This window comes from Marmota flaviventris, chromosome 9, assembly GCF_047511675.1.
Source record: "Marmota flaviventris isolate mMarFla1 chromosome 9, mMarFla1.hap1, whole genome shotgun sequence".
Classification (NCBI taxonomy): Eukaryota; Metazoa; Chordata; class Mammalia; order Rodentia; family Sciuridae; genus Marmota; species Marmota flaviventris.
In genome coordinates, this window is record NC_092506.1 from 17,750,224 (window position 1) to 17,776,222 (window position 25,999).

Sequence of the window (25,999 nt, forward strand, 5' to 3'; positions counted from 1 at the left end):
GTTGTGGCTCAGCAGTAGAGAGCACTCCTAGGCCCTGGGTACCATCCTTGCCACGACATAAAAATAAATAAAAGTATTGTGTCCAACTACAACTTGAAAAGAAATATTTTTTAAAAAGAAAGAAAATAGCTTTACACCATATTTACTATTATTTCAGAGATAAACTGCTTTTGACCTTTGAAATAGCAATACAAAAAATATTGATAAAACTAAGAAGAAGGAAAAATACCTTGAATACTTGAAGGAAAACAAAACTAGAGAATGTTGCATTTGAAGACATGTACAAAGGATCTTGGAGATATTACCTGGACCATGTCATTTAGTGTCTAGGAGGCCAAAGTAAGAAGATTTTTATTAAGTATTGGATAAAAATCCAATGCAAAAGTGCTCTACAGAAGAGAGATATGATCCAAACATGATTTCAAGAGGGCCATTTGGACTACATTATAAGAATAGTTTGTTGGAAACCAAATAGAAAGCACAGGGAATTTTCTGGAAGCTGTTATAGTAAGTGAGGGGGGGTATGAAAGAAGTAATGGCAATGATGAAATTAGGCATATTTTGAAGGTGCAATTCTTTAAAAATATTGCTAAATAAGATGTAAGGAATAGAGTAGTGAAGATATTGTATGATTTTTAGCATGAATGATAACATTGTAGGCAGTATGATTTGGTGAGATGGAGAACACCTAGGGAAAAAAGATTTTTGTGGGAAATGAAGGAGAGTTTTATATGAAACTGAGATCCAATTAGAGATGTGAATTAGGTTATCACATGAATAGAATCCATTTATAAATTTTCTGTTCATTTTGAATGTGCAAATTATCCTAAGTGGTTCCACAAGTATTACACTCATGTGAATTTATATGAAATGCATCTTTCCATCCTTTCATACTCTGGCCAATTCTCATTTCATCCACTTTAAACCTCAGTCAGGGAATGTATGCTCTGAGAAGCCCTCTATGATCCCAGTTTAATTAACATGTTCCATGAACCCTCAGCACATCATGAACAAATTTATAATCGCACCTACTAAATTGGGTTGTAATTTTGTGATCCCATGAACATGTTAGCAAATCAACACAGGTAGGGAATAGAGTCCTATTGAATTTGATAATCTCAAAGTCTATGGTAGGTAGTTTGACACAAAACAGATTCATTTTTTACTAAATAAAAAAATAAAATATTTAATATAATATATTGAAAGTTTGTCCTCTTCTATAGGTTGACAGTTTCTAGTATCTGAAAAATTTATTTAAAAAAAATAGATGGAAGAAAAGTACTGTCTAATGTGTACTCTTGGGCCTCATACAGAATCCAAAAGAGCAGAAGGTACTTTGTGTTCTTGTTCTTTAACAATTCCTCTGTGGTGTGCAACCTCCTGTCCTCACGAAGACTGCCAGGAAGACCCTGGGCCCACTGGTCTTTTTTCTTTTTTATTGTTTAAAGATCTATTCCCATCTTTTCCCAAAAATTGATTTAAGATTTGTTCTTCTAAGAAAATGCCATATCATTACAATTTTATCCAAATGATTTTTAAAAAAAAAATCTATTAATTTTATTTACAGAGTTCTTCTCTCTTTTCCTTTGAGATCTTCTGTTGGTGATGGCCTATAACTGCTATGTGGACATCTGTAAGCCCTTGCTTCACCTGTTTTTCAGGACACCTTGGTTGTGCGCTGAGCTGCTGGTCATGTCCTGGGCTGGAGGTCTTTGCACAAGTAGTTCAATGTATCTTAATATTATCTATTTTTTTTTCATTTAGTTTTTGCTCTATTCACTCTTCTGGGTAATTTATTAGCATATAACTATAGCTCATTGATTACTTCTTAAGATACAGCTGCTATGTTTTATCCCTTACATTTCTAATAATAATGTTCTTTTTTCTTATTTCTTAAAATCATTGTATTTGACTTATAATGGCCTTTAATATTTGATGGTTTGCATTACTATATCATGCTATTAAAATAATGTTAAATTGTTATAAAATAACATTTTCCTATTAAATTGGCTAACTGCAAAAAATGAAATGTATTCTGTACTCTGTTATGGCTTTTCCAATCATATGTCCTCCTGTTTTGCATGGTTGTGAACAAAAATTAAATATTATCTCTTCTTCATTTTTGTTTTTTTACATGAATAGATTTATTCAAATTATGCTAGAAATAGAAGCCCCTGGACAGTTCTTATTTTACATATGAATTTTGCATATGCATGTAGGTGTGTTTGATGTACAGAGGGAATCTGTTAGCAGAAACATGTGGCTTTCTTCCCTTACTGTGACTCCATGAAGTGGATGTTTTCTGAGAAAATAAATACACAATTTACTCAGCTTCCTTTAATATATCAAGCTGCTCCATTTGCTACAGAGATGTTTTTTCATAAAATTTCTCAACAGTGATTTACTATATGTTAATATTGGTAGCATAACTTAATGAGGCATCCCTGAGAGTTATACTTTATTTTTTTACCTCATTGGATAAACTACTATTTTCAGAGCTTTCTTCTTTTTCCCAATAATTGATAGGCAGGCTGTGCTAATTAGCATACCTCATAGCCCATTGCATAGATCCTACAAGGGTCAGGGGCTTCAAGTATTTCTCTTCTTTTAATTAAACTCATCCCAGTAGTTTTCCATGAATAAGAGATATTTAGTTTGAGTTTAATATATTTCATTTTATATCAGTAACATATTATGGTAGAGCATTGAAATGAATGCACAATACCTTTCTTAAAATGTGAAGTGATAATTACACTACAAAACATAAAGGAAAACCAATAGCAGACACATTATTAACAAGACAAGTTCCAAAATGTTCAAAGCAGCACTATACATAATTTTCCTAAAGGGGAAACTACACAAATTCTACCAATAAGATAATGGAAAAATTAATCATTTTAAATTTATATAATGAGATACTACAAATGCTGTTAGGTACCACACCATGAAAAGCAGAAATAATCCACAAGTTTACTTTCTTTCCAGAAGTGTTTGATGACACCAAACTTTCCTCAGAGAATCCTTCATCTCCGTGTTTCTCAGCGTGTAGATCAGAGGGTTGAACATGGGAGCGATGATGGTGTAGAAAAGAGCAAACACTTTGTCTTCTGGGAATGTTGTGGCTGGCCTGATGTAGATGAATAATGTGGGTTCAATAAACAGGACCACAACAGTGATGTGGGCACTGCAAGTGGAAAGAGCTTTGCTGTGGCCCTCCCTGAAGCATCCCCTTAGGATGTACAATATACAAAAATAAGACAACATCAACACACCAAAAGTCACCAGAGCAATTAATCCTGAGTTAGCAATGACTAAGAGACCTATTGTGTGTGTATATTAGAACAGGCCAATTTCAGCAAAGGTAACACATCACAGAAGTAGTGATCTATCTCATTGGGGCCGCAAAAGGGTAAGAAGATGGTGAGAAGAAACTGACTGGCAGAATGTGCAAATCCCCCAGCACAGCACGCCAGGATGATCGTGTTGCATCTCTGTCTACTCACGATGGCAGCATAATGCAAGGGCTTGCAGATGGCCACATAGTGGTCATAGGCCATCCCCGTGAGGATTAAGATCTCGATGCCTCCAAATAAATGGGTGCTAAACAGCTGTGCCATACAGTTATTTTTGGAAATGATCTTCTGTTCAGCCAGTAAGTCAGTCATTAATTTAGGGGTCACTGTGGAAGTGGAGCAAAGGTCAGAGAATGCGAAGTAATTGAGGAAGAAATACTTTGTTCAAACAATGATATTAATATTTTACTTTCGATCATATGTACTCCTAAATTTTGATGAAATATGCAATTGCTCCCTGTAAAGAATGCTGCTCTGAATTTTTGGGACTCAAAATTCATTAAGGAAACAAGTATAAGTTACACAGCTAACATGTTTTTTTCATTATGTACCAACTAATTTAACTTGGCTTTTTTTTTTTTTTCTTTAGTGAAATATACATTATCTCAAGACCATGTTAGAGTTAATTAGCCTAAAAACTAAACAAATTTACAAGAAAATATTTTAAGATGCAATGCTCTCTCTTTAAGAAGCTGAAGCAAGCCTTTTGAAATATTTTTGTGTTATTTGGTTCCTTGTTATTGGTTTTCTCAGTGATTTACTGAAAATTATGTGCTGACACTTTAAAACACAGAATAGCTTAATCTGCTAATTAATTCAAGGAAAACAACAAAATGGAACCACCAAATAAACCTAAGAATAAGTTCCAGGAAAGACTGTGCTTTGGGGAATATTATACTAAAGTTTGCACTCAATGCAGGATATTATATTTTGGAAGTTCTTTGAACCTTGTGATTGGAGGGTATGTATTTTTTTTTTTTAAATTCATGCAATGCAATCATTTTGTCTAGTCTCACAAACTCTCAGACAGTGATAAATCCATACAGAGACCAATTTCAAGGCAGGCTCTATTTTTAGCACCATAATATAATATGCCTTTACCTTGAAAGTCAACTCTTTCATCTGTTTAAGTACAAATAATAGGGAATTACTTGCCTTATACAATACATATATTTGTGACATTCAAATAGTAATAGAATGTGAAGCTGTTTTGTAATTTACGGTAATATTTCTATAGACATTATTATTGAAGCACTGGGAGTATTAGGTAAAATTTACTCTGAGCAAATACAATAATATTTAAGAAGATTAACACATTTTGAGTCTAATATCACTCAATCAAACTCTCAGTTTTCCTTTTTTACAAGTGGGAAATTTCAATTCCAAATCGATGTAAATATTTGAGTAGTATTCTTATCATCACCATCAGTGCAAGTTATTTCAAAGCAAAAGGATTTGATCCCATGGGCTCAGACTATTGTAGTAGGTGGTAAGACCCAGTGCTAAGGAACATCATGGGTGTTCCTGAAAAATGACACAGAATTATGATCATCTCCATCACCATGTTCCATCAATTTTGGTCACTACTATTTAAAATCAAAATGTTTATAATTAATTCTGACCAGATGATCTCAAAACACCTGCCTTTTTGGAATGTATATTTTCTACACCAATCTTAAACTTAATTTCTTAATCAAACTCTACTTAAATTTTCTTCACAATTCTCCAAGGTACTAGGTAAATATTGTTACTAACACAATGAATAATTTACTAGTAATAGAAGTTGAATTTTCAAACAAACATATTCATTTCCATATAAAATTTTCCAAAACAGAATTAGATAAATGGCACATTTTTGAAAAGTTGGTTTTGATCTTCTCCAAAATTGAACTACAGTAATATTTTATTTGAAGAAAAAAAATGTTGGACATATTACCTGATTTGAACAATTATTAAAAGGGATTTGTATGCTTTTTTATTCTAATAAAATAAATGTAAAATATTTAATAAACATAATAATTTTTATTTTAATAAACCAAATTATATAAATGATTTAAAATCTAATCCCCATCAAGCATAAATAGGCTCTTAAATGAAATTGAGCCTTGGGCTGGGGTTGTGGCTCAGAGGTAGAGTGCTCACCTACCATGTGAGAAAATACAAAATGCATATCAGTTTGTAACTATGGTCACCTGTCACATCACTGAATCAAATAATAATTGACAGGAGGTCACCCCACAAGGAAAAATAAAAGTTTGAAGCAGGTGTACTTGTTTTTTGAAAACCATGTTGGTTAGTCATGGTCTCTAGAGAGCCAAATTAGTTCTCAGTATTTTCAGGCTCAAATGTAAATAAAATGTCCATTGTATTCCAAAGGTACATTTTAGATGCCCATTATATTCTAAAGGTACATTTTTATTTCCTTCCAGAACTTTGCTTCTTTACAGAAAGTGAACTCTTTATGCATACCAAAGTGATCAATTCACCAGTTAGCATCCTTTTACATGGAAGTTATCAGAGCAACTCTACAACTAGATTAAAAGTACATTGCAAAAAAAAGACATTTCTGCAGCATATAGCTCAAATACCGTTCACCGCTGAGTTTTTGATGACTGAGAGGTGCTTTTTATGCAATTTGAGTATCTTTTTCCTATCTCTGTAACCTGAGGAGAAAGCTGTAGTTCTGGTCCCCATGTTAAGAAATGATTCTCACCAATTTTATCATGTTCTCTGGGAAGAAGTGTGTGTGAATATGTATGCTTCAAGTATTCCTGTCTAATGTGAGTTTTCTAGAAAATTAAAAACCCACAGAATGTCCCTTCATTTTGAGTTCACCAAATACTCCTTAAAATGTTTGTCAACAGTATAGCCAAAAATCCTGTAATTAAGAACCACTCACACCAGCCTGTGCAGGACCCAGGCTTACAGGAGGCACAGTTGACCCCTCCCCCATGGGGCAGACACCTGTCAGAGCCTGGCCTCTGGCACAGGACCACCCCTTCTGACTAGCAGACTCTCACGGGAAGTCAAGCCCAGCGGCCCAGATCCAATCACTCTTAACTTGCTCAGGACACAGATCCAGGATGCAGTAGCATTCACTGAGGGACACCAGCAGGGTCTGGAAGCCCCAAATCAGGTGAGGTACATACGATCTGCATGGGTACTACAAGAATATAGGGAACAGACTGTAATATCTCAGATCTACACTGCAAGAAAGGAAGACACATAGACAACATGAAACAGCAAGGGAGGAAAGAGCCCCAAACAAATCAAGACACTATAATAACAGAACCCATGGACCTCGACGTTCATGAAATGTCAGAAGGAGTTCAGAAGGTTCATAATTAAAATGATGTGTGAATAAAATAATGACCTAAATGAGCAAATACAGGCAAAAATTGATCACTCCAATAATGAGATAAGAGAGCAAATACAGATAGCAAAAGATTATTTCAAGAGAGAGACTCTGAAAAAAAAAGTCAGAAATCCTTGAAATGATAGATAAAATAAATTAAATTAAAAACTCAATAGAAACCATAACCAACAGAATAGATCACTTGGAAGAAAGAATGTTAGATGATGAAGACAAAGTATACAGTCTGGAAAATAAAATTGATCACATTGTGAAGATAGTTAGAAACCATAAAGAGAACATCCAAGAATTATGGGACAGCATCAAAAGACCAAGTCTAAGAGTTATTGGGATAGATGAAGGCACAGAGTTCCAAATCAAAAGAATGTACAATCTCTTCAATGAGATAATATCAGAAAATTTCTGAAGCATGAAGAACGAATTGGAAAACCAAACACAAGAGGCTTACAGGACACCAAATGTAAAAAATTACAACAGATCTACAACAAGGCACCTTATAATGAAAATGGCTAGCATATAGAATAAGGATAGAATCTTAAAAGCTGCAAGAGAGAGCAATCAGATCACGTATAAGGGGAGACAAATTCACGTCTCAGCAGATTTTTTAACCCAGACTCACATAGCCAGGATATCATGGAACGACATATACCAAGCTCTGAAAGAAAATAGATGCCAACCAAGAATCTTATATCCAGCAAAACTAAGCTTTAGATTTGATGATGAAATAAAAATGTTCCATGATAAACAAAAGTTAAGGGCTAGGGATGTGGCTCAGGCGGTGGCACGCTCGCCTGGCATGCACGGGGCGCTGGGTTCGATCCTCAGCACCACATAAAAATAAGGTGAAGATGTTGTGTCCACCAAAGGCTTGAGGATAAATATTAAAAATTCTCTCTCTCTCTCTCTCTTAAAAAAAGTTAAAAGAACTTACAATTAGAAGGCCTGCACTACAGAACATCCTAAGCAAAATATGAAAATATGAAAAACAATGATGAAAATTAGCAGAGGGAGGTATTACAATAAAGGACAATCTAATCAGAGGAGAAACCAAGTCATGCTAAATTACAAAAATAAGCAAAAATGGCTGGGAATACAAATCATGTCTCAATAATAACCCTGAATGTTAGTGGCCTAAACTCACCAATCAAAAGAAATAGACTGGATTAAACAAAAAATAACACCCAACAACATGCTGTCTCTAAGAGACTCATCTCATAGGGAAAGTCATCCACAGACTGAAGGTAAAGTGTTGGGAAAAATCATACCACTCACACGGACTGGAAGCAAGCAGTGGTCTCCATCCTCATATCAAATAAAGCAGACTTCAAACTAAAGTCATTCAAAAAGGATAAAGAGGGACACTACATGCAGCTCAAGGGAACCAAACACCAACAAGACTTAACAATTATAAATAAATATGCCCCAAACAATGTTGTACCTATGTTCATCAAACAAATTCTTCTCAATTTCAAGAGTCAAATAGACCACAACACAATAATTTTGGTGACTTTAACACACCTCTTTTATCACTAGATTGATCTTCCAAACAAAAGCTGAACAAAGAAACTACAGAATTCAATAATACAATCAATAACTTAGATTTAACTGACATATATAAAATATTTCATCCTTCAACAAAAGAATACACTTTCTTCCCATGGATCCTTCTCTAAAATAGACCATATACTATGCCACAAAACAACTCTTAGCAAATATAAAAAAGTAGAGATACTACCCTGCATTCTATCAGATCATAATGGAATACAATTAGAAATCAATGATAAAGTGAGAAATAAAACCCACTCCAATACCTGGAGACTAAATAATATGCCACTGAATGAACAATGGGTTACAGAAGACATCAAGGAGATTTTAAAAAATTTTAGAGGTGAATGAGAACACAGAAACAACATATTAAAATCTCTGGGACACTATGAGAGCAGTTCTAAGAGGAAAGTCCATTGCATGGAGTACATTCCTTAAAAGAAGAAAAAGTCAACAAATAAATGACCTTACACTACACATCAAAGCCCTAGGGAAAAAAAAGAAATCAACACCAAAAGCAGCAAAAGATAGGAAATAATTAAAATCAGAGCTGAAATCAATGAAATTGAAACAAAAGAAACAATTGAAAAAATTGAGTGAACAAAAAATAAATAAAATTAATAAATCCTTAGCCATGCTAATGAAGAGAAGGAGAGAGAAAACTCAAATCACTAACATACATGATGAAAAAGAAAATATTACAATAGACACTACAGAAATATAGAAGATAATTAGAAATTGTTTTGAAAAAACTTATACTCCAATAAAATAGAAGATATCAAAGGCATCTTCAAATTTCTAGAGTCATATAGTTTACCCAAATTGAATCAGAATGATACACACAATTTAAACTGATCAATTTCAAGTGATGACATAGCAGACACCATCAAAAGTCTACCAACCAAGAAAAGCCCAGGACGGGATGGATACACAGCCGAGTTCTAAACGACCTTTAAAGAAGATCTAATACCAATACTCTTCAATTTACTTCAAAAAATAGAAAAAGAGGTAGCACTTCCAACTCATTCCATGAGGCCAATATCATCCTGATTCCAAAACCAGGCAAAGACACTTAGAAAAAAGAAAACTTCAGATGAGTATGTCTAATGAACATAGATGCAAAAATTCTCAATAAAATTCTGGCAAATTGAATACAAAAACATATCAAAAAGATCGTGCATTACAATCAAGAGGGATTCATCCCAGGTATGCATGGTTGGTTCAACATATGGAAATCAATAAATGTAATTCATCACATCAATAGACTTAAAGATAAGAATCATTTGATCATCTGAATAGACACAGAAAAAGCATTTGACAAAATGCAGCACCCTTTTATGTTCAAAACACTAGAAAAACTAGAAATAACAGGAACATATCTCAACATCATAAAGCCTATCTATGCTAAGCCCCAGACCAACATCATTTTAATTGGAGAAAAATGGAAGGCACTCCCTATAAAACTGGAACAAGACAGGGATGCCCTCTTTCACCACTTCTATTTAACATAGTTCTTGAAACACTGGCAAGAGCAGTTAGACGAAAGAAATTAAAGGGATACAAATAGGAAAAGAAGAACTAAAATTGGTACTATTTGCTGATGATATGATTCTATACCTAGAGGACACTAAAAGTTCCACCAAAAAACTTTTAGAACTAGTAAATGAATTCAGCAAAGTAGTAAGATATAAAATCAACACACAGAAATCAAAGACATTTATGTATATCAGTGACAAATCCTCAAAGGGAAATGAGGAAAACTACCCCATTTAAAATAGCCTCAAAAACCATAAAATAATTGGGAATCAACTTAGCAAAAGTGGTGGAAGACCTATATATAGAACCCTAAAGAAAGAGATCAAAGAAAACCTTAGAAGATGAAAAGATCTACGTTGCTCTTGGATAGACAGAATTAATATTATCAAAATGGCCATACTTCCAAAAGCACTATACAGATTTTTCCCTTACTTTTATTCTTTGGATTTTTATTTTTGTGATAATATTTATTTATAACTTTAAATCTTGCATATATTCAGAGTTGCATATATACCCTTTTTATATTGTAGTGAAAACTAAAAGATAAAAACAATGGTGTGATCTTTGAAAAGGAGTTATTGAGAATACATTATTTTAAAGCATAATTGCATAATTTAAATCTCTAGATAGGACATGAAGGAAGATTTTTAAAAGAGGCAAGAAGGAATGATTCAATTCAGAAGAGAAAATACATTTTAAAAATAAGCCAAAATCAGGAAGCAGATTATATAAAACAAAGCAAAAAAGTTGAGTAACTTAGAAAATTGACTATAGTTGACTATTGTTTGACTATAGTTTTATATAGAGCATAGTAAATTTATTGATTTTATTATATTTTGAAATTGTATGTGAAAATATTGATGTTCATTAGAAATGTAGATTGACAATATTTATTTTCATTGTGAAACCAAAATTAAAACTGTAGGAAGTGCAAATCCTGCTTCAAAATATTTCCCTGATATTGACAAAAGCACCAGTACTCTTTAACATTGATCTAGGACTGTCTTAGTTACAATAAGAGAATATCAGTTAGGATATTACAGAACTATGTGGATAAAGATGCTTCAAAGCAGTCCCCAAAGCAGTTCTGGGAGCTCTTGGAAAAAGCCATCTCATGTTGCAATAGCCACTGTTCGATGAGAACGTTTGTAAAACCCTTCTGTTCTAATAATACTGAATGGTTCCAAAGTCTATGTCTCTGCCTCTGTCTTTCTAATCTCTCTCTCTCTCTCTCTCTCTCTCTCTCTCTCTCTCTCTCTCTCTCTCTCTCTCTCTCTCTCTCTTCTTCTGGTCTCTCTCATAGAAACACAATGGTGTACAAGTGAAGATCCCATACCCTTCACTTTAAGTGTATTTGCCAAAAGTCTCTACTATGTAAATTTTTTGAGAAAGATTTTTCTACAAAATTATTTACAAATATATGTCAAATTCCATTTTCCAGGAAAAAAAAAAAAAGAGAAACCCACTGAATTGTCATTCTTGACAAATAAATGCATGACTAAGGTCCAGAGAATATGTGGCTGGTAGTATGAAACTCCATCAGGAACAATTTCATGTTTTTCTATTTAACTATTTATTATATCATTAACAATGAAAAATTGTGAAATTGGAAGATATAAATTTAATTATTTGATGTAAAATGTTTATGTGCCATAATTATTAATATATTCTGGGCATGGTATTAAATATTTTTTATATATTTATCTATTTTATTTTTACCTTGGACAATGAGATGCATGTTATTGTATTGTTTCCCCTTTTGCAAATAGGAATATTACAACCAAGTTCAAATAGAAACATCTATATCTAATCCTTATTTGTATGTTTCAAAAACTCATATTTTTACAATACTTCTCATATCACAAATTCAAAGGCTTAATAACTTTCCCCTCAAATGAATTTGTCCTCAAATTACCATCCTAAAAGTCTGTTCTTTAAAAGAACTACCATTAAAATATTCCATAAGACTTAAAATAAAAAAATTAATATTTACTAAAATCAAATTATATGTAAATAGATGTCCAAAACTTCAAAGATTTTCCCAGTTTAAGAAAAGTATTTATGTTAATCTTGTCTCATATTTTATATTTCTCTTCAATGTCAAGGTTGTTCTTCAGGCTGATTCTTCTAATTTTTCTCTGTAATATTAAACAGCAAATTGATATAGACAGCAGCTGTCTTCCTTTTTGGATCTTCAATGCACAAAAATATTTTAGATCTGCATTGCTAGGAATACTTTGAATTAAAAGACTTAAGACAGACCAGAGGGAAAAATTACCATAGGCATTTTTTTTTTTTTTTTTGCAACAAAAGCCTGTGTAGTTATATTTGCAAAAAAAAAAAAAAAAAAAAAAAAAAAAAAAAAAAAAAAGCCAGTAACATTAAAGTGGTCATACAGAGAGCTTTAAGGCTTTCTTTTATTTATATTTAGAATCTTGGCATGAGTGATTCTGTAATGTATTAGCATTGATAATGTGACAAGTTCCCCCTCTCAAACCAGAATAATTTCCTTAAAGTCCAAACTAACTGATGTTATGTAATATACATTTAATGAATTCTAAACTCTTTATTACATAATTATATCAATGAGCTAAGAAACTATCATAAGAGTATTGATATTAACCATGATAAATCACTCAACTATTTAGGTATAGAGGTAATATTTCTCAACATTCCATATAATAAATCCATCTGTGACAAGCCCACAGTTATACTATCTTAAATGGTAAAAAGCTAAGTGCCTTTTATGTAAGTACAGGACCAAGGAGCAGGCCATCTCCCATCAATTCTATAAAACAGAATCCTAGAAAATAGGCAAAAAAATGACATAATCTTATATAGCTAGGAAACTCCTAAGACTTTATAAAAGTCTGTTAGAAATAACAAATTAATTCTGTGAATTTGCAAGATACAAAATCATCATGAAACAATGGACTGTATCTCTTGTGCAAAACTACCATGTACAATAGCAGCAAAAAGACTAAAATCATGTGAATAAATTACCCTGGGGATGAAAGACCTCTGCTTTAGGGACTATATGATATTTCAGAGAGAAAATAAAGAAGATATAAATCAATTAAAAGAAACCCTATGCTCACAAATTGGAAGATTAATATTGTTGAAATGTCCACATTACCCAAAGCAATCTACCAATCCAATGAAATCATTATCAAAATTCCAATGATGTTTGTTGCAGAAATAGAAAAAAACACACAAAGAAATTCATGCAGAACTACAAATGAGGCCAAAAAGCCAGAGCAATCTTGAAAACTAAGAACAAACCTGAGGTATAGCACTGCCTGATTTTGCAATATGCTACAAATCTATACTACTCAAATATTATGACACTGTCATTAAAATATGCACAGAGCCCAATGAAACAAATTAGTGAGACCAGACATAACCATGCACATACAGTAAACTAATAGTTGATCCAGAATGTATGATAAGGAAGGGATATTCTCTTGTTAATTTTTGGTGAAAGTTGATTCCCACACATAAACATGAAACTTGCTCATTATCTGGTACCATTTATAAAAATGAACTTGAAATTGATTCAAGACTTCGATATAAGACCTGAAACGCTAAAACTCACAGCAGAAAATGTAGGGGTAAATTTCCTTGACATTTTTCTTGGCAGTGATTTTTTTAGGTATGATATCAACAGTGAAGGAAAAAATGCAAAAAATAAAGTGGAACTATAACAAACTAAAAATAATAGTTTCAAATGCATTACAAAGAAACACCAAAATGAAAAGGCATCCTATTAAGTGGGAAAAGATACTCATGAAACTTATCTGGTAACAGGTAAGATCCAAACTATATGAGGAATTCTTACAAATAAATAATGAAAAGAAAAGAAAAATCAATTTTGATTTAAAAAGTGCAAATAATATCTTTGGGAGATTTTTTCCAAAAAAAAGATATGCTAAAATAGCCTTCAGGTAGGTGAAATAGAAAAATGCACAGCAAACCAAAATGAGATGTTACCTCAACCTAGTTAAAAGGATTATCGTCAAGTAGAATAAAGATAATACGTGTGAACCTGTGAGCAAGAATATAGAGGAAAGGGAACTCTGGCACCATGTCAATGGAAATGTAAATTAGTATAGCCATTATAGAAATCAATATGGAGATTATTCAAAAGCTTAAAATTAGAAGTGCTTTATAACCCAGCCATCCTACTACTTGGTATATATCCAAAGGAAATAAAATTAATATGTCAGAGACATCTGCACTCCCATGTTCAATACAGAACAAATTGTAATAAACAAAATAGGAAATAAACGCAAGGTAAATTGGTTGATGAATGGAAAATAAATTTTGGTACATATACACAATGGAAGACAATTCAGCCATAAAAAGAATAAAATCCTGATTTTTGCAGCAGTGTGAGTAGAACTACAGATTATTATGTTAAGTGAAATATGTAAGGCACAAAGACAAGTATATGATCTCACTCAGATGGAATCTAACAAAGTTGATCTCCCACTTGAATCAAAGTGTGGAATATGATATATCAAGAAATTTGTAATGTTTTGAACAACCAACAATAAAAAAAAATAAAAATAAAATGAGAATGGAATGGAGGTACCAGTGGCTAAAAGAGTAGGGGCCAGAGAACTATTGAGCAAAGGATAATGAGTAGAGGGGTAGAAGATGTTCAGGTGAGCTCAGCACCCCAAATTCTGCTAAGAAAATAGATCTTGTGTTGGGAGTTCTTATCACAACAATAACAATAAACAAAAAGATGAGAGGACATTTTTGCAGGAGATTGTATAGGAGACTGGATAGTTTTATAGCATGGAGTATGGTTACAGCTTTATATAGGAATATATAACTTGAAACTCACCAAATTATGTATATTATATATGTAGGGTTTTTTATGTTAATGTACTTCAAAAATATTCTATGCTTTTATAATTATGTCAAAATTAATTCTATTGTCTTGTATAACTAAAAAGAACCAATAAAATATTACTTGTTCAAAAATAAAATTTTAAATGAAAAAAGATAATTCACAGACTTGGACTAAATTGTGTATGGTTATATATATATATTTGAGATCAAATATATTGATGTTGAGATTGTTGAGAGCCACAGCCGAAGGGGCCCCAGCAAACTTCCAGCTGCCGGCTGATGATTGGCTCACAGCGGCCCCAGCAACATCTAGCTGATTGGCTCCTTGGCCCCAGCAACATCTAGCTGATTGGCTCCTCTGCGGTGATGCTCATTGGACTGTTTCCCTGCCCTTTCAGACCACGGAGCTGCTCATTGGGGGACTTTTTTGGCTCCGCCCACGTGACCCAGCCAATCGGCCTCAAGAGCAGGAGGATTGTGGGAGGTGGAGAGAAGCTTGTGTGGGGAGAGAGAGGCTTGTGGAAAGCCGGTGGTGGCAGTTGAGGCTCTGAGGGTTTTTCCTGAGAGGCTGTTTTGTTTGGCGTGTTTGGTTCTAAAAATAAAGTTAGTTTCTTTTGACAAGTGGCTCCTGATTGTGCCCAGCCAGACTGCGGCATCTGGTGGCTCGCACGGGGAGCGACTGAGGGTAAGTGAACTGCTCGCCCCTGAGGGCAGGGCAAGAGGATGGGTAGCCATTTTAAGATTCTTCTTTTGTTACTTTGTTTCACTTTTGTTTTAAGTTGCCTGTCCCTGGAGATGTGTAAGTTGGAAGAAAAACCGCTCACATCTGAGGAACAGATAGGGAGAAAGGACGGATGGACATTTCAGGAGGCTATTATAATGATTTTGTGTTGTTTCAATTTTGTTTCACTCTGTTTCAGTTTTGTTAGGCGTCATCTTGTTGGGTTGTATTATAGTAGAAATACGGGATCAGAAATTAGTAAAAAAACAAACTGAAAGAGTGTTAAGTAAATTGTTAGAGGAAGGAGGCATCCCAGTAAAATCAATAGCAGTCAGGGCATACGTTGATACAATACAAAAATGTAGCCCATGGCTTTTTAAGGAGGAGTTGTTAAATATATCACAATGGAACCATCATGGTGAAGATTTAAAAAGAATAGAAAAGAAAAGCCCAGGGACTCTGCCAGTTGGCACATTGACATTGTGGGCGTTGGTGTCTTGTTTGCTTAGTCCAAAGCCTTCAGTTCAGACAATAGTAGAGGAAGGAGAAGACATAATGATTCAAGTAAAAGAGAAGGCCTCTCAAGCTAGTCAGACAGAGGAAAAGATTCAAGTAAAAGAGAAGGCCTCTCAAGTTAGTCAGACAGAGAAAGAAAGTGTAAAACAGAAAAAGCCATCAGGGGGAAAGTTACAACAGGAGACTGCTATTAACACCTTTCTATCACCAGAGGGTGTAAGTGTCCAACCAACAGCACCACCTCTACAGGAGACTGCTACTAACACCTTTCTATCACCAGAGGACGTAAGTGTCCAACTAACAAGGCCACCTCCATATGCTGGGAGGTCCCCAACCCCCGCAGTTGATAGTTGGGATCCTGAGACAAGATCTCAAATATTAACATGCCCTGTATTTGAGGCAGGAGGGCAGCGATTTTACCAAGTTTTAAATTTCAAAACAGTGAAGCAGCTAAAAGAGGCTGTAACAACCTATGGTCCTCAAGCACCCTTCACTGTAAGCATGGTCGAATCCATTAACAACTTGAACATGACGCCAGCAGATTGGGCTAATATGTGTAAAGCTGTGCTAAATGGAGGACAATACCTGTTATGGAAGGTTGCCAATGAGGAATTTTGCAAGGAGACGGCTAGGCGAAATGCAGCAGCTGGTTATCCTCAGAGAAATCTAGATATGTTGTTAGGAAAGGGACCTTATGAGGATCAGCAGCAACAAATTGCATATGATCCTGGTGTATACGCACAAATTGCTGTAGATGCAATTAAGGCATGGAAGACTTTACAAGGACATGGAGGTTTACAAGGTCAATTGTCTAAGGTAATACAAGGAGCTAATGAACCTTATGCTGAATTTGTAGATAGGCTTATTCAAACAGCCACCAGAGTTTTTGGGAATACAGAACAAGCAATGCCATTACTAAAACACCTGGCTTATGAGCAAGCGAATCGTTGGTGCAGAGATATCATTAGACCATGGAAACATGAAGATTTAAACACATATATTAAATTATGTAGAGACATTAATGAACAAGAGCAAGTCGTGGCAGCTGCAGTAAAACAGGCTTTAGATGCCAGAGACATTAATGAACAAGGGCAAATTGTGGCAGCTGCAGTAAAACAGGCTTTAGATGCCAGGCCAAGAACATGCTACAATTGTGAACAAACAGGACATTTTAAAAGGAATTGCCCCATTGGAGGAGGGTTTAACAAAACTAGGTATCAAAGGAGTAGAATACCAGGTATTTGCCCACGATGCTGTAGAGGGAGACATTGGGCTAATGAATGCCGTTCTCAAACCACCATAGAGGGTACTCCATTATCAAAAAACGAACAAGGACCAGGTGTTTATCCACGATATCGTGGAGAAAGGCATCGGGCTCCATTGCCAAAAAATGGACAGGGGGGCCCAATGCTCCGGGGCCCAAAACCACAAATATACGGAGCACTGGAGGAACCCAGCAACCCCATCAGGGTAGTGCCCAGGACACATTGTCCATCAGATCCCTCATCAGACAAACCAGAGGGAGCGCAGGGTTGGACATCTGCGCCTCCGCCAGAGCAGTACTAACTCCAGAGATGGGAGTTCAAATCATTCCCACAGGGGTGAAAGGACCTCTTCCCAAAGGAACAGTAGGCTTATTATTGGGACGCAGCTCTTCTACTCTAAAAGGACTTATGATAAGTCCTGGGGTAATTGATCCCGATTATGAAGGTGAAATAAAAATTATAGCCAGTTCTCCAAAGGGTATATCAGTAATTTCACCAGGAGATAGAATAGCACAGTTACTAATAATACCCAGCCTACATGATAAATTTTCCAGTCGTACTGTAGAAAGAGGTTCCAAGGGATTAGGCTCCACAGGTGTAGATTGGGCTATGCTTTCTTTAAATTTAGATTCTCGCCCCATGCTAAAACTAAATATTCAAGGACATGAATTTAATGGGCTACTGGATACAGGTGCAGACCTTAGCATCATCTCTCATCAAGAATGGCCAAAACATTGGCCATTACAACAAGCCACTCAAACGCTTCGAGGCCTAGGAGTGGCGACTAATCCCCATAGAAGTGCAATGGTATTAGATTGGAAGGATCCTGAAGGATGTGAAGGAACTATACAGCCATATGTATTGGATCATCTTCCCGTAAATTTATGGGGACGAGATGTCCTAGATCAATTAGGTTTGACATTAACAAATAACATCAACCAAAATGCACCCACTATTATGACTAGACAAGGTTTTAGGAAAGGAAAAAGATTAGAAAAACAAGAACAAGGTATAGCAGCACCAATACAAATAGATCAAGGAACAGACAGACATGGGTTGGATTTTCAGAAAGGGCCACTGAGACAATAAAAATTACTTGGAAATCAGAAAGACCAGTATGGGTTCCTCAGTGGCCCCTGACTAAAGAAAAGATACAAGCAGCCCATGACCTGGTCAAACAACAATTAGCGGAAGGACATATACAACCTTCTGTATCTCCCCATAATACTCCCATTTTTGTCATCAAAAAGAAATCTGGTAAATGGAGATTATTGCAAGATTTAAGAGCCATTAATAATGAGATGGTTATTATGGGACCTGCTCAATCAGGGATTCCTCAGTTGTCTGCTTTGCCAAAAACCTGGTATGTTTTAGTTATAGATATTAAAGATTGTTTTTTTTCAATTCCAATTCATCCTGAGGATAGTCCACGTTTTGCATTTACTATCCCTACACTGAATCATGAAGGTCCTGATCAGAGATATGAATGGAAAGTACTCCCTCAAGGGATGGCTAACAGCCCAACTATGTGTCAAATTTATGTTAACAAAGCAATCCAGCCACTTAGAAATCAAAATCCTGAACTACAAATATTTCACTATATGGATGATGTATTATTAGCACACAAAGATAAAAACACATTGCTAGAATGCTATGCCACACTTACAAACTTATTAAAAAATTATAATCTAGAGATAGCAATAGATAAAGTACAATTAAATTTTCCAATTAATTATTTAGGAGTTCTATTATCCTCAACCATGGTCTGTCCACCAAAAATTCAAATACGAGTAGATCAACTCAAATCACTTAATGACTTTCAAAAGTTATTAGGAGACATAAATTGGATAAGGCCTTATTTAGGTATACCAACAGGAGAGTTGGGACCTTTATTTGATATCCTAAAAGGTCCATCAGATCCAAATTCACCCCAAATGTTAACGCCTGAAGCAAGAAAGGCATTAAAAATCATTGAAACATATATGGAAAATATGCATTTGGATAGAATTGATATAAGTTTGCCTTTATTATTTATTGTACTACCAACAAAAAATATTACTACAGGAGTATTTTGGCAAGAAGGTCCATTATTATGGATACATTTATCTTATTCTCCTAACACTATTCTTACTAGGTATCCTGAGGCTGTAGGACAATTAATACTCAAAGGAATAAAAGCAGCAAAGGGAGTGTTTGGAATTTCTCCCAATAAAATTATTACTCCATATACTATGAATCAAATTGATGAGTTAGCTAATGAGTTAAATACTTGGGCAATAATCATGTGCAAATCTAATGTTTCATTTGATAACCACTTACCATCTAATCCTTTATTGTCTTTTTGGTCATTGCATCCTGTAATTTTTCCAAAAATGACAAGAAAAACACCTATCATGAATGCTCCAAATATATTCACTGATGGGTCAAATAATGGTACAGCAGCAGTAGTTACCCCTGATCAAACTTTTACATTTTTAGTACCCAAACAATCAGCTCAAAAGGTAGAGCTTAATGCAGTTTTACAAGCTTTTGTGATGTTTAAAGATTCTGTATTTAATTTATTTTCTGATAGTCAGTATGTAGTTAATGCTATAGTATCTCTTGAAGATGCTGGTAGGATTTCCCTTTCTTCTACTGTTTTCTCTTTGCTTTCCACTATACAAAGTCTAATCTGGGACAGAAAAGATCCATTCTTTATAGGACATATCAGGGCACATACAGGATTGCCTGGAGCCCTTAGTTTGGGCAATGATTTAGCAGATAAATCTACACATGACATACATATTTTCTCTACACTAGAAGAAGCTATAAATTTTCATAAAAAGTTCCATGTCAATGCTAATACTTTACAAAAGCGTTTTAAAATAACTAAGGAACAAGCTAGACAAATAATAAAACAATGTCAAAATTGTGTGACCTTTTTACCACAAGTTAATCTTGGAGTCAATCCTAGAGGATTGATACCTAACCATATTTGGCAGATGGACGTCACACACTTGCCAGAATTTGGAAAATTAAAATATTTGCATGTTACAGTTGATACTTCTTCTGGATTTTTGATGGGCTCCCTTCATGCCGGAGAAAAAACTAAAGATGTTATAGCTCATTGCTTACAAAATTTTGCCACTGTGGGTGTTCCAAAACAGTTAAAAACAGATAATGCCCCTGGTTATACTTCTACCTCTTTTAAACAATTTTGCTCAACATTTGGCATTACTCATATAACAGGAATCCCATACAATCCACAGGGACAAGGCATAGTTGAAAGAGCTCATCAAACTATTAAAATGTACTTATTAAAGCAAAAAGAAGGAATTGGGAAGGGGTATATATTCCCCAAAGATAAACTTAAAATAACCCTTTTTACTCTAAACTTTTTAAATTTGGATTCATCAGGACTTAGTGCTGCGGAAAGGCATATGTGTCCAAAAAATGTGCATAAGCCCAAGGTACTTTGGAAGGATATTCTAACAGGACAATGGAAAGTTCCTGACCCATTAATTGTCTGGAGTCGGGGGTCTGTTTGTGTGTTTCCACAGGGAGAACAGCAGCCGATTTGGATTCCAGAGAGATTAACCAAGGTCCTGACCCAGTGATTGTCTGGAGTCGGGGGTCTGTTTATGTGTTTCCACAGGGAGAACAGCAGCCGATTTGGATTCCAGAAAGATTAACTAAAGCGATTTCTACAGACCAAAAAGAAGATGATTTGGCTCAAATCCATAACAACTGATATCCAAAACTCCAGTTTGGCTATTCTTACATCTGCAACAGAACCAGGATGCTTTTTTCAACATCTATTTTATTATTGCCCTTTGCCATATCATGAAGTTCTATTTTGTTTTTTGAGCTCATACAGACCTAGGTTAATGTTTTGCTGATCAGTTCTATTTTTTGACTATAGAGTTTTTAAACATTGCAATGGAGATTTCACCTGTAAAAAGTTATAAGGCCTTTACTATAATGTTATGTGTTGTATGTATTATATTATGTGTGCACACTTGTGTTTTGTGTTATATGTTTGAATGTACGTATGTCCATATATCATATATGATGAGCGCTCATGATAAAATGGATCCAAATATTTTTTTTCACGTGATTTATATGGTTTAATTTAAATTGGGTAAACAACTGTTGAGGATTGTTTTAATATGTAAACAAAAAAGAAGGTTAACATATCTGTTTGTTTACTTTCACCTTTCCTTTTCATTATATTTAATAATTCTCTTAAAGATAATGTAAATTGTTAAGAAAATTGTTTTCTTTTAGTGCCTTCTGTAATGTTACATAATTTTTTCTTTAGCCATTATTGCCAGAATTCCTATCTTCACCCCAGTGCCGGTGAAGACAATGTAAATTGTTAAGAAAATTGTTTTCTTTTAGTGCCTTCTGTAATGTTACATAATTTTTTCTTTAGCCATTATTGCCAGAATTCCTATCTTCATCCCAGTGCTGGTGAAGTCAAAGATAAAACCAATCTACAGCTTCTACAATAGCCATCACTGAACTGCTTGCAGAACTTGCCTGGACACATTGTGAGCTCACATGTATGCATTGTGAACTATCTGTTGGTGCAGCGACTTGTGGTAGTGTTGGGGTATTTTTGCTGATGATGTCACCGGTGGTACAATTTTTCAAAGGAGCCCTCAATTGGCTTAATGTCATGGCATTTTGCATCCTCCTCTACTAGTGATGGTCTAAAATTTGGGGGCCAACAGAGGTGAGGCAAAGAACCTCACCCCCCCACTGGTGCAAAGGCCTATCCACAAGTATACTTGTATTCTGGACCGGTAGTCAGTGACGGGTATGATCCAATTGCAGTGGTACCAACCTAAGACAGGAGGCTGACGCCTAGAGGTCAGTTCATCCGATGACGGGTAAGGACCATATGTTGAATTGGACTGCCTAACAGGCACGGTCCCTAAGCCACATGCTTGTTGTTTAAACAGAGAGGGGGAGATGTTGAGAGCCACAGCCGAAGGGGCCCCAGCAAACTTCCAGCTGCCGGCTGATGATTGGCTCACAGCGGCCCCAGCAACATCTAGCTGATTGGCTCCTCGGCCCCAGCAACATCTAGCTGATTGGCTCCTCTGCGGTGATGCTCATTGGACTGTTTCCCTGCCCTTTCAGACCACGGAGCTGCTCATTGGGGGACTTTTTTGGCTCTGCCCACGTGACCCAGCCAATCGGCCTCAAGAGCAGGAGGATTGTGGGAGGTGGAGAGAAGCTTGTGTGGGGAGAGAGAGGCTTGTGGAAAGCCGGTGGTGGCAGTTGAGGCTCTGAGGGTTTTTCCTGAGAGGCTGTTTTGTTTGGCGTGTTTGGTTCTAAAAATAAAGTTAGTTTCTTTTGACAAGTGGCTCCTGATTGTGCCCAGCCAGACTGCGGCATTGAGATCACTTAAAAGTACTGTTGAGATCACTTAAAACTACAAAAGAAGAAGCCAAAACTTCTGTTTTATCTGGTAAGGCTATAGATGAAAACCTCACAAGAGATGATATACTAATGACCAATAAGATTGTGAAAGTTTAAATTAACATAAATAATTACTAAAATTTGAATTAAAGCTACAATAATTTACCACTATATACCTCCTAGAAAAAATAAATTGGACATAAGTAAAACTATCAAGTGACCAAATGACTTAACTTTTCTGTTTCAAGTACATCTTCAAATTTGTAGTGTTGCCTCTTATCCCAGGACAGCCCGTAAGACCCAAAGAGGATCGTAATATAGAACATTCCAGGTTAAGGCTACTTCCAAACACTCTTAGAAATAAGAAGAGCAGCTTTTGGAGGAAAGTACTCTAACATACTACTATTAATTTTATGCCTCAGCAGCTTTGCTCTTAGGCAATCAACAATAGGTTTCAGAAATGGTTAAACATCAGTCAGAAGCAGGAAGTTCCCTCTGCGAAATGCATCATCAGGGAAACTGCACCACTGGTCTCCGCACAAGACTCCTACTGCCATGCTGTCTGCTTGGCATTCAGCTTTCGAAACAAACCAAGTTCATAGAGGGAATAGGGACTCTCAAGGGCTTATGGTCCAAAGTGCAGGACATAACATTTCCCCACTCAAGAGGGGGAGATTTTCAAAATCTCTTTCCAGGATGAGACTAAGACAAAACCTTTCCATCAAAGGTAATTAATTCCTGGGAGAGAAAGCACAGCTACTAGCAAGGTCCAAGAGACTTTATGGAAACCATAAATACCCAGATAATGTAAGAGTAAATACCATCTATAGTAGTCACTTCATCAAATGAGACTCATCATGATGACACCCACTTGAATTTTTTTCCTTCAAAATTTCTACCTCCTGCCCTGAAGACCAGACCTGGATAATGAAGATCACTTTTCCATAATGAAACAAGTGAATCCATTTCAAGTTCTATCCCTGGGTTTTCTGTGAGACATTCAAGGTTTGATGTGGGAAGGAAAGATTTGGACTTAGAAAGACTTCTTAGTATTTGTTGATTTGATATTGTATTATTTGAATACTCTCTTTCAATTGTGTCTTATATTTTAATATTGAAAGATTCTTACTCTAAGTGGAGGTCACTCTGAAGATGGGAGTGCTTTGGAACACCCACAAGCATCATTAAAATCCTCTAAGATTACTAAGGTAAGTTCTTCAACAGTGCTGATGTTCACTAAATATTGTTAGTTTTCATGTACTGAAATTTTACTTTTCAACGTTTTAAAGTATGATTATAGGGTGTTTCACCCTCACCTTAATTTTTCAAGAGATGGTAAATTTAATTTATCAGTGGACAATTCAAGAGTCACAAAACATGAAGTAAAAATCCTTTAGCAACTGAAGCCTACTTTACCATGAGACACTCTTTTGTTAACTAAGATAATTCACACAGGCAAAAACAAAATTTAAATGAACTTCTCACAAAGAGATTTAATATGAATACTAGATGGCCTAAGACATCAGATATTGAGTAAAATAAAACATGGGAAATCTTTCTGGGATCAATGGCTATGGATAATATAGGTTTCTGTGGATTCTTTACAAGTAATATTGGAGATAATTCCTTCACTGTTCAGTGTGTTAATTCTGCACATCTGCTGAGTTCACGCAGTTAAACATAATGGAAAGTCCTCTATGTATCATCAGAACGGTTGTGAGTGTGTTCATATAATAATCAATTATCAGAACAACTTATGAGGTGATATTCTTAATTATCATTCCATAGATAGAAGAAATAGATGGGTGCTTTGCCAGGAAAAAATAGTTTCAAGTTGAATAACCAGGATTCTAATCAGTTTTCACTAATTTAAAGCCAAGATGCTGTGATAGTTGTTTTCAACATATCCAACAGGATCTGTAACCACATTATGGCAGTATTGAGAAAGGGAAAATTGGATGTGAGGGACAGATGAGGACAAAGGAACCCCTCCAAGAATGCAGAAACATTTATTTTTTTAATATTTGAGAGTTCAAATGAATCATTATATGTCTGTGAGTCTGCTGGAGAAATTAGTTCATATAAAGATGTCTCTCAGGTGGTATTTAATTAATCATAATAATTATGGTCATGTCAAAAGAGAATTATTGGTACATTGCTAAAACAGGGCAATATGGGGTATATAAGTTAAAGCTAAAAGTTTGGAGGACAAAAATAAATAGAATAAGAAAAACCTGAGTTCTGTTCTTAGCTCTTATGTTTATTAGCTTCTTCCTTTAGAGCAGAATTCTTAATTTCTCTGTGCTTTCATTACAGGCAAAATAAGTTTAAATATACCTATAAGATGACTCTAGCCAGCAACCACTACTCTTAAAGTGATTATTAAATATGCAGACATCTGCAAAAGCATTTAGAAAACCTGAAGAGTTAAATGACTTTTGGTTAGCATTGCCATTGCTAAACCACTACAATCATTTTTCTCTCAAATTGTTTCCTTATCTGTGTAGTGAAGTAGTATTACCTCACAGGTTATTCTAAGTATTAAAAAGAAACATATGGGGCTGGGACTGTAACTCAGTGGCAGAGCGATTGCCTAGCATGTGTGAGGCACTGGGTTCCGTTCTCAGCACCACATAAAAATAAATAAAATAAAGGCATTCTGTCCATCTACAACTACAAAAAAAAAGAAAGAATTGTGTGTGCAAAACACTTGGTACCATGAAATTCACTGAACAAATATTGCAAAGTAATTTATAGTTGGCTATTATGAAGCTCTTGGGTTTAGTCATCCAGCATTATGAATTATTTCAGAGTAGCTTTTTATACTTACATTTCCATCACTGTTGCACTGAAATTCTTCCATCAACTCTCATGGATAGTCAGCCACCTGGGGTTCCTGGATCTGGCTTCCATTATTCACTGAGCCTTGACCAGCTTCTTCCAGGACACACAGTGGCATTTACAAGGGTAATGCCCCAGATTCACCTTTCCTCAGATTTCTTGTCATACTTGCACTCATTTTCATAGACATGTTTTGTAGTCTCCATTTTCCTAAGAATAAGGATGAAAATTGTTAACTATACCATGATGACTGTTACATCAATCTTCTACCTCCCTTAGGGACTTAACTGCCACAATCTGTTTAATCTTTTACTTATATTTATTCTCCTAGTTTTCTGGTTTCCACAAAAGAGTCCATGTATTCCAAGGGCCTCTTGACTTTCATGTCTATAAAAATTTCTCATGCATATGCTTCTTGCCCAATCATCACTCAGGAGGCATCTGAATAATCTATAAGGTAACAGAACCAATATTTTATGCTCAACAAAATCTATGAAACAAGCAGTGGAACTCATGAGATTTCACAGACAATACAATCCAGGCTTCCTTTCTTTGTGACATGGAGAAGTTTAACAAATTC

General features: G+C 35.2%; 1 pseudogene; it reads right to left on the reverse strand.

Annotated features, from left to right (window-relative positions):
- Nucleotides 1–2,970: 2,970 nt before the first annotated feature.
- On the reverse strand, nt 2,971–25,441 carry LOC139706973 (olfactory receptor 4P4-like; annotated as a pseudogene).
- Between the last annotated feature and the right edge of the window lie 558 nt (nt 25,442–25,999).